This window comes from Alexandromys fortis, unplaced genomic scaffold, assembly GCF_014885135.2.
Source record: "Alexandromys fortis isolate MF-2015 unplaced genomic scaffold, M_Fortis_MF-2015_v1.1 scaffold_112, whole genome shotgun sequence".
NCBI classification, from domain to species: Eukaryota; Metazoa; Chordata; class Mammalia; order Rodentia; family Cricetidae; genus Alexandromys; species Alexandromys fortis.
In genome coordinates, this window is record NW_026068013.1 from 3,974,703 (window position 1) to 3,981,978 (window position 7,276).

Consider the following 7,276-nt stretch of genomic DNA (forward strand, 5'->3'; position numbering starts at 1 on the left):
TGTGTGTGCTTTGAAGTCACATTATATATTCCTTATTTGAAATCTCTGCGCTTCTGTGGAGATGAAAAGCAGTTGCCTTTGAAAACAGCACATGCACCTCTCTCTCTTTCTCTCTCTCTCTCTCTCTCTCTCTCTCTCTCTCTCTCTCTGTGTGTGTGTGTGTGTGTGTGTGTGTGTGTGTGTGTAGGGGGAACTGAATGCTGGGCTAGAAAGAAATTTATGGTTATTTTCTTCTGATAGACAAGTCTACTCTTATTGTCACACAGACTCACAATGTACAAATATATTTTTCCTGATTGATATAAGCAAAAGAAACAAATTGAAATAATACAGGTCATTTTTAATTCAGTAATTCTGTGTTATTTATGGAGACAGTGTGGAATGTAGCATAAACACATGACTCATTAATCAGGGATTTCACTTCAAACAGCCACTAATCCATGAACAGGTTCAAATCCCTCTTCTGCCTCAAGTTATTTTCTGATGTTCTCCATCACGATATAAATATGCAAAAAATTACTGACAAGAAAGCTGTTACAGGACATGCCCTGGAACATTATGCTGTATCTTGAATGCATTCTATAAATATCTCAATTTGGCCAAAGTGAATAGGTTAATTATTATTGGACAGTGAAATCTTAAGCCATTGTTAGTGAGATTGACACCCCGTGAAAGGGCCCTGAATGCAGCGTGTGTCTAGTTGCCCTTTGACTTCTGCTGTGTAAGAAGAGGAGTACAGTGAGGAGACCCTCAGCTAGCCAAATGATATTCCCTGTAGACTTCCATTTCAAATAGTGAGAAACAAATTTCTGTTTCTTGTATAGTACCCTGTCCTCAGGATCCTTGGAACAAAATGATCAAAAGGGAACCTAGATACCAGCAACAAATTCTTAAACAGAAAAAAAGACATTTTTATTTTAGTTACATTATATAACTGCTGCTATATGACATTCTTATTTTAGTTGGGATATATATTGCTGATGTGTGATGTAGTCTTGTAATATATAAGTGATGCTTTATGACATAGTTGTAAAATATAACAACCCCAGCTATATGACATAGGAGTATTGTATGACTCCTGTGATGTGACATAGTTGTAATGTATAATTCCTGCTATATGTCATAGCTGTAACACACACACACACACACACTTTAATAAATTATCTGTGTTTTATTTCGACGCCCCCTACTGGCTAGCGTCCTAACTGCATTTGATATCTTTAGGTAGTATTTGGAGTAAAGAAAGCTTTCATTTGTTACCCTTAAATCCAGGCAGAAAATAAAACTTTACTTTTGAGATTTGCATTCTCTCTCTATTGATCTGGAAAAAAATTTGCCATGCCATCTCAGAGCACACAGAAGATAGAAGAGTTTCGTATATTTCTTTATGCACCAGACAATGTGAAGTGACCCAGGCAAGTACTGAACATCAGACGGACACTATCATTCCAGATGATACACTAGTTTCCCTTAAATTTGTAATTTCCACATTTTATATAATATCCTTAAGTAAAATTTTAATTTATTCTATGAGTGCATGAATACTGATAAATATATATGCAAAATGCATTCTATACCTTCTTGATGTTCTTTTGGGTCAAGTGTCAAAAGCTACAGAATTCATACACAATAACAAAATGAAGATTCCCTTTGATCTAAGAAATGTGATAGATACTAGTTAATTTTTATGATCAAGCAGTCAATAGAGCTAACCAAAATCATTGACATTATAGTTTTCTTTCTTGAAATGTAAAGAGAATTGCCTCAACTTATTTTACCCAAACTAATAAGTTAGTTCTTCATCATGTGAAAGCTACAAGAAGATTCAAAGCTCTAGAAAGGACCTGAAGGAACATACAGTGGCATCCAGTTAATGTCCTTCCCTCAGCCTCAGTTTAGTGACAGACCCCTGTCTCCTTCTCTGTGCAGTCCTTACTAAGATAAAGCTACAATTTCTTAGCAACCTAGAAATTCACGTAGAGGTACCCAGAAGAAATGAGAACTTTTATAAAATGACTGTTTCATGATGTGCATAGCAGATTCATTGATAACGTATTCCAAAATAAAAAGAACTGGAAACTATATTTATTGAGAAAGTACACTTATTGAAAAGTACATTTATTAAAGGATTGTTTAAAGATTAAAGGTCTATTCTGTCTACAAAGGAATTTTAAGATTTTTAAAAATTCCTCTGAACAAGTGTTTTAGTCTATGTACTTCCAGTTAAAATCCTAACATATATGGTTAAAGGCACAAACTGAAGGTTTGAATGTAATATTTTTGTTAACATATATACATCAATGGCACTCTTGCAACTAAGGATCTGATTGTTTATTTTCCAGTTGATCAGCACCCTTTGTGTCTCTGAAATTTTGGGTACCACCTTAAGATTTGAGAAAATGAGATCATACATTCAAAGATTCATTGTTAGAAACATGTATAAAACCTAAAAACTGATTTCAAAATATTAAAAATGACATAAGTATTCTGAGACTCCAAAATAGCAGCTTTTATTTATGATTAAAATAAAGTTAATGAGAAGTTCCCTTAAACCATGTTCCTGTGGAAGACGACCATCTAGGATCATGAATGTCATTCATTCTTTGGGGAAACTAACCATGGTATATCTGCTAAAAATCTCTCAGGAAAGCAAACGCACACAGAATATATGAATATACATAATATAAAATGTTCTAGCTGTGCACCAATTGCTGAAGCGCTACATGAGGTGTGCCAGAGGTGAGAGTTTTAAACTGCAGCTACCACCATGAACTCAGGGAAGCAGGAGTTTTAGAACCAGGACAAAGGACTGGGGTTTAAGTCTTTGCAAAGTGGATCCTGTTGGCTATATTAATACCCTAACTGGTTGCAGGACAAGCCACTGGAACTGGGCATGGGTTTGTGAGTCTGAAACTCAGTCTGGTTGTGGTCCTTTAGGTGCAGCAACCAGAAACAACAGACAATGATGGAGTTCCTTCTGTTTGTTTGTTGCTTTCATTGGATAATGAATAAAGAAACTGCCTTGGCCTAGCTGATAGGACAGAACTTAGGTAGGCAGTGTAGACAGAACTGGGAAGAAGGGCGGAGTGGCTGACTTCATGGATCTCCTGCATGAGATGGAAGCTGGTTAGAATTTTGCCGGTAAGCCACAGTCATGTGGCGATACACAGATCAATAGAAATGAACTAAACTAAGAAGTAAGAATTAGCCAATAAGATGTTAGAGCTAATGGGCCAGGCAGTGTTTAAATGAATACAGTTTCTGTGTGATTATTTCGGGTATAAGCAAGCCAGGTGGTCAGGATGACAAGCAGCCCACTCCTCCCGTTAAAAGCCAAAATTAGGGGAATCAGTTGCTGCTTCTGACACTGAGAGTCACTTTTGCATTGGTGTCTAGCTATTGCTTCTGTGACACATGCAAAAACAGGAAGCAAACAGAAGGAATGAGGTGAATACTTCAGTCTTCCTAACTCTCCAAACTTGCCTTCTATAGTGGTATTTTATTTGTGTTTTAATAAATAAAGCTTTCCTGAAGATCAGTGACAAGCAGCCAGACTTGTCAGCCATACAGACCATACAGTGGTGGCACACAACTTTAATCCCAGCAGCCAAACTAAGTTAGTCATAAAGACTGGGTGGTGGTGGTGTACACTTTTAATCCCAGCACTAGATAAGAATATAAAACAAGATGAGACAGGAAATTGCTCTCTTACAGTCTGAGGATTTCATAAAGGTAAGAGCTCTCCAGTAGCTTGGCTGCTTTGTTTTTCTGATCTTCAGGTTGAACCCCGATATCTGTCACTGGGTTTTTATTATTCATGCCACAACCTAGAATATCGTGTCCTCCACCAGGCAGGGTCTATCTGGGAATCACCTGACAAGTATGTGTGACTTCCGGAGTCTTAACCCTAGCATCACAAAGCAGTTCATGGGGTGATAACATTAAAGCTTTAAAAGACCAAAACTACATAACAGCATACAAAATTTCACAAAATCTTTTATAATTTGTTTAACTGCACAGCACCTATTAATTCAAGTTCTCAAAGAATTAATTCATGATGATGATGATAATGATGATGATGATGATGTGTGTGTGTGTGTGTGTGTCTGTCTGTCTGTCTTAAGGCTCTAACAGTATTGCTTGTCTTGAACTATGGCAAGACAACATGACAATCTCACTGAAAAGGAGTAATGGGCTACATCTGGAAATTTATTTCAACATATTTCAAAATAGGATCATTTGTTCTTCTACATTCACATATATGCACTGAAAATCAGCTAAACTTTCAAAGATAATCAGAAATATATGCAGTTAAATAGTGGAAAATTAGAGGAAGAATAACCTTGAATCATTTAGATTTTAAATAAAATAAACCTCTTAAATTAGGAATACAAACACTTTTCATATCAACTAACATGATTAAACAGAAATTATTTTATTTCTGTGGAGACTACTGAGTTCATTTAATAAGAATATGTTGTATAATTGAATGTGTCACCTAGATGCTGAACTGCCAAAAATTGTTTATGAAGCATGAAATCTTGAAAAATGGAAGTATTATGCCATATGGTAAAATTATTGTAAGGAGTGTGTGAATGAAAACCAAAGGCAGAATAATTTTGTCTTTGGGGAATCTGTGCTATTAGCAATAGATGAGAGACACATGGGATTTTTGTACTATTGTCATTTCTCAAATCATCCATTCATGGTTTATATGTATGCTGCGCCCACACTGAGAACTTAAAATTGTTTTGGTGATTTATTCATTCACTGGGGATTGAATTAGCATCTTCAGAGGCACACTGAACAAATTTTGTTTTCTTTGGAACAAATGCATTAATGCAGAAGCATGCATGGTTTGGCCATGTTTAAGATTATCTACCCAACGAAAAGCTTGAAGGGAAAGCCCTCTGCCAGGCTCTGTGACTGCAACTGGCCACCAGCTAGTGCTGTTGTTTTAGACAAGTGTGGAAATTTCAAGAGGAACTGAACCACTGTTGGGGGGCTTTGAGGTTTCTCAAGCCAAGCCCTGTCTACCTTCAGATTCCTGTTCCTCCAGAATATAAAATGAGTGGTCCCAGCTGTGTGCCCAACCACCGTGGTTCCACCCAAAGGAGTACCAAGCCTTTCCTCCCATAACTGACTGAACTTCTTTCAAACAGTGAGCCAAAATCACTGTTTCTTTCTTTCTTTCTTTCTTTCTTTCTTTCTTTCTTTCTTTCTTTCTTTCCTTCCTTCCTTCCTTCCTTCCTTCCTTCCTTCCTTCCTTCCTTCCTTCCTTCCTTCCTTCTTTCCTTCCTTTCTTTCTTAAATTGCCTTTAATGCAACTAGAACAAGTTACTAACACATTGAGATTGAATTTTGAATTGAATTTTAATTTCTGTCATTAAGATTTGTAGATGCAATTTGACAAACAGGGAAATTAATGAAGACCCTCAAAACCTATATACATTGCTCCCCACATCTCATATACTATTTATTGAATTGCACATATATAAAAAGAGACCTAAGAGAGTTGTGGTGAGGCTAAGACCTTAGATCATAATAAGTAATTTATGTAGAAAATTTTGAACCACAATTCTTGATAAAATACAAGCATGTTTTCCTTGTAGGCTTAAGAAAATCATCTTAAATTCAGATATGGGATATTGAAACTTCAAAGCTTTATTGCACAAAAGCTACTGTGTTGATGTGAGGGAAGCCTATCTCTGCAGCTTGCTGTCCCCTCAGGCCTTCTCCCCTGGGTAACACCCCATGTTAGCAGTTAGCTGAAGCAGATATCGCTCCCAAACTTCAGAGAGACTGTCCCTTTCTGGGGGTAAACTCTCCTGTGTATGCACCATTCAGATATGATCAGCCCTCTTACTCCAACACAACAGAATGCACTGCCGCCTATATCCCTAAAGAGAAGAAACTTTTAAGGATTTCTGTGTGTGTTTATTATTCTAGAATTTTTTTTAGTAATTAAAACACAATCCATTCTGTTCTTCCCCAGTGTTCTTATCACATGAAATACCCTATTAAAAATATTTGGTTTTTCCCTTTTCCATGTTGGTTTAGCACGGACTAGTTAATTGTATGAGCCAACTTCCTTTTACTTATTTATATTTGCTTCTTTTACATATACACATAAAATGCTATTTGTTGTTTCATGTTCTTAGGTATTAGCACCATTTATCTTGACTGGGGTTGCAATGAGGAAAATCTAAAATCACAATGAAAATTATGAATTCATTTATGTTACTTCATAAACATTATTCCACAGTTAAAAATTTTGTCTGTTTTCTTTTTTAAAAAAATATTTTTATTTGTGTGTGTATGGTTGTTTGTTTATTTAAGACAGGGTCTCACTATGCACGCATAGTTGGTATACACTATATAAACTAAACTGACCTCAAATTGTAGGCTATCCTGTTTTAGTTAGGGTTTCTATTGCTGTGAGGAGACACCATGATCACCACAACTCTTATAAAAGAAAACATTAATTGGGGCTAACTTACAGTTCATAGGTTTAGTCCATTGTTGTCATGGCAGGAAAGATGGCAACGCACAGTCAAACATGGTGCTGAGTGTTCTACAGTTTGCTGTGTAAACACAGGGAAGTGAACTGTGTGTCACACTGAGCATAGTCTAAACATAGGAGACCTCAAAGCACAGCCTCTCACAAAATTACTCCAAAAAGGCCATACCTACTCCAAGAAGCCACAACTCCTAAGAGTGCTTTTCCCTGTTGGGGGCATTTCCTTTCAAAGCAGTACATATACTATAATTTGTTTGCTTGCTTAATTGTTTGTTTGTTTATTTATTTTGTCTGTTTTTTTTTTTTCAAGACAGGATTTCTCCATGTATCCCTGACTGTCCTGGATTATGCATTGTAGACCAGGCTAGCCTGATCTCTCAGAGACCTACCTGCCTCCACCTTCTGAGTGCTGAGATTAAATGTGTACATGACCACCACCTTTCTATTCTATTCCTTAAATTACATGTGTATAACATCATGTGCAGTAGTATATTTGTATTTTGATAAATTAATCTTGCCTGAACACCAGAGGCAAAGCTAAAGCCTTTAGAGATCAAGCAATGGTAGCACACACAGTTAACCCCAGGATTTGGGAACAGAGTCAGATGGATCTCTGAGAGTCCAAGGCCACCCTGAGCTACACAAAATCAGTGCTGCCCAATGTTTGGGGTACAACTTCATGAAAAAAACATTTGTCTGAGCTCCAGTCAAACACAGCTAGTCTCTCTCTCTCTCTCTCTCTCTGTCTCTCTCTCT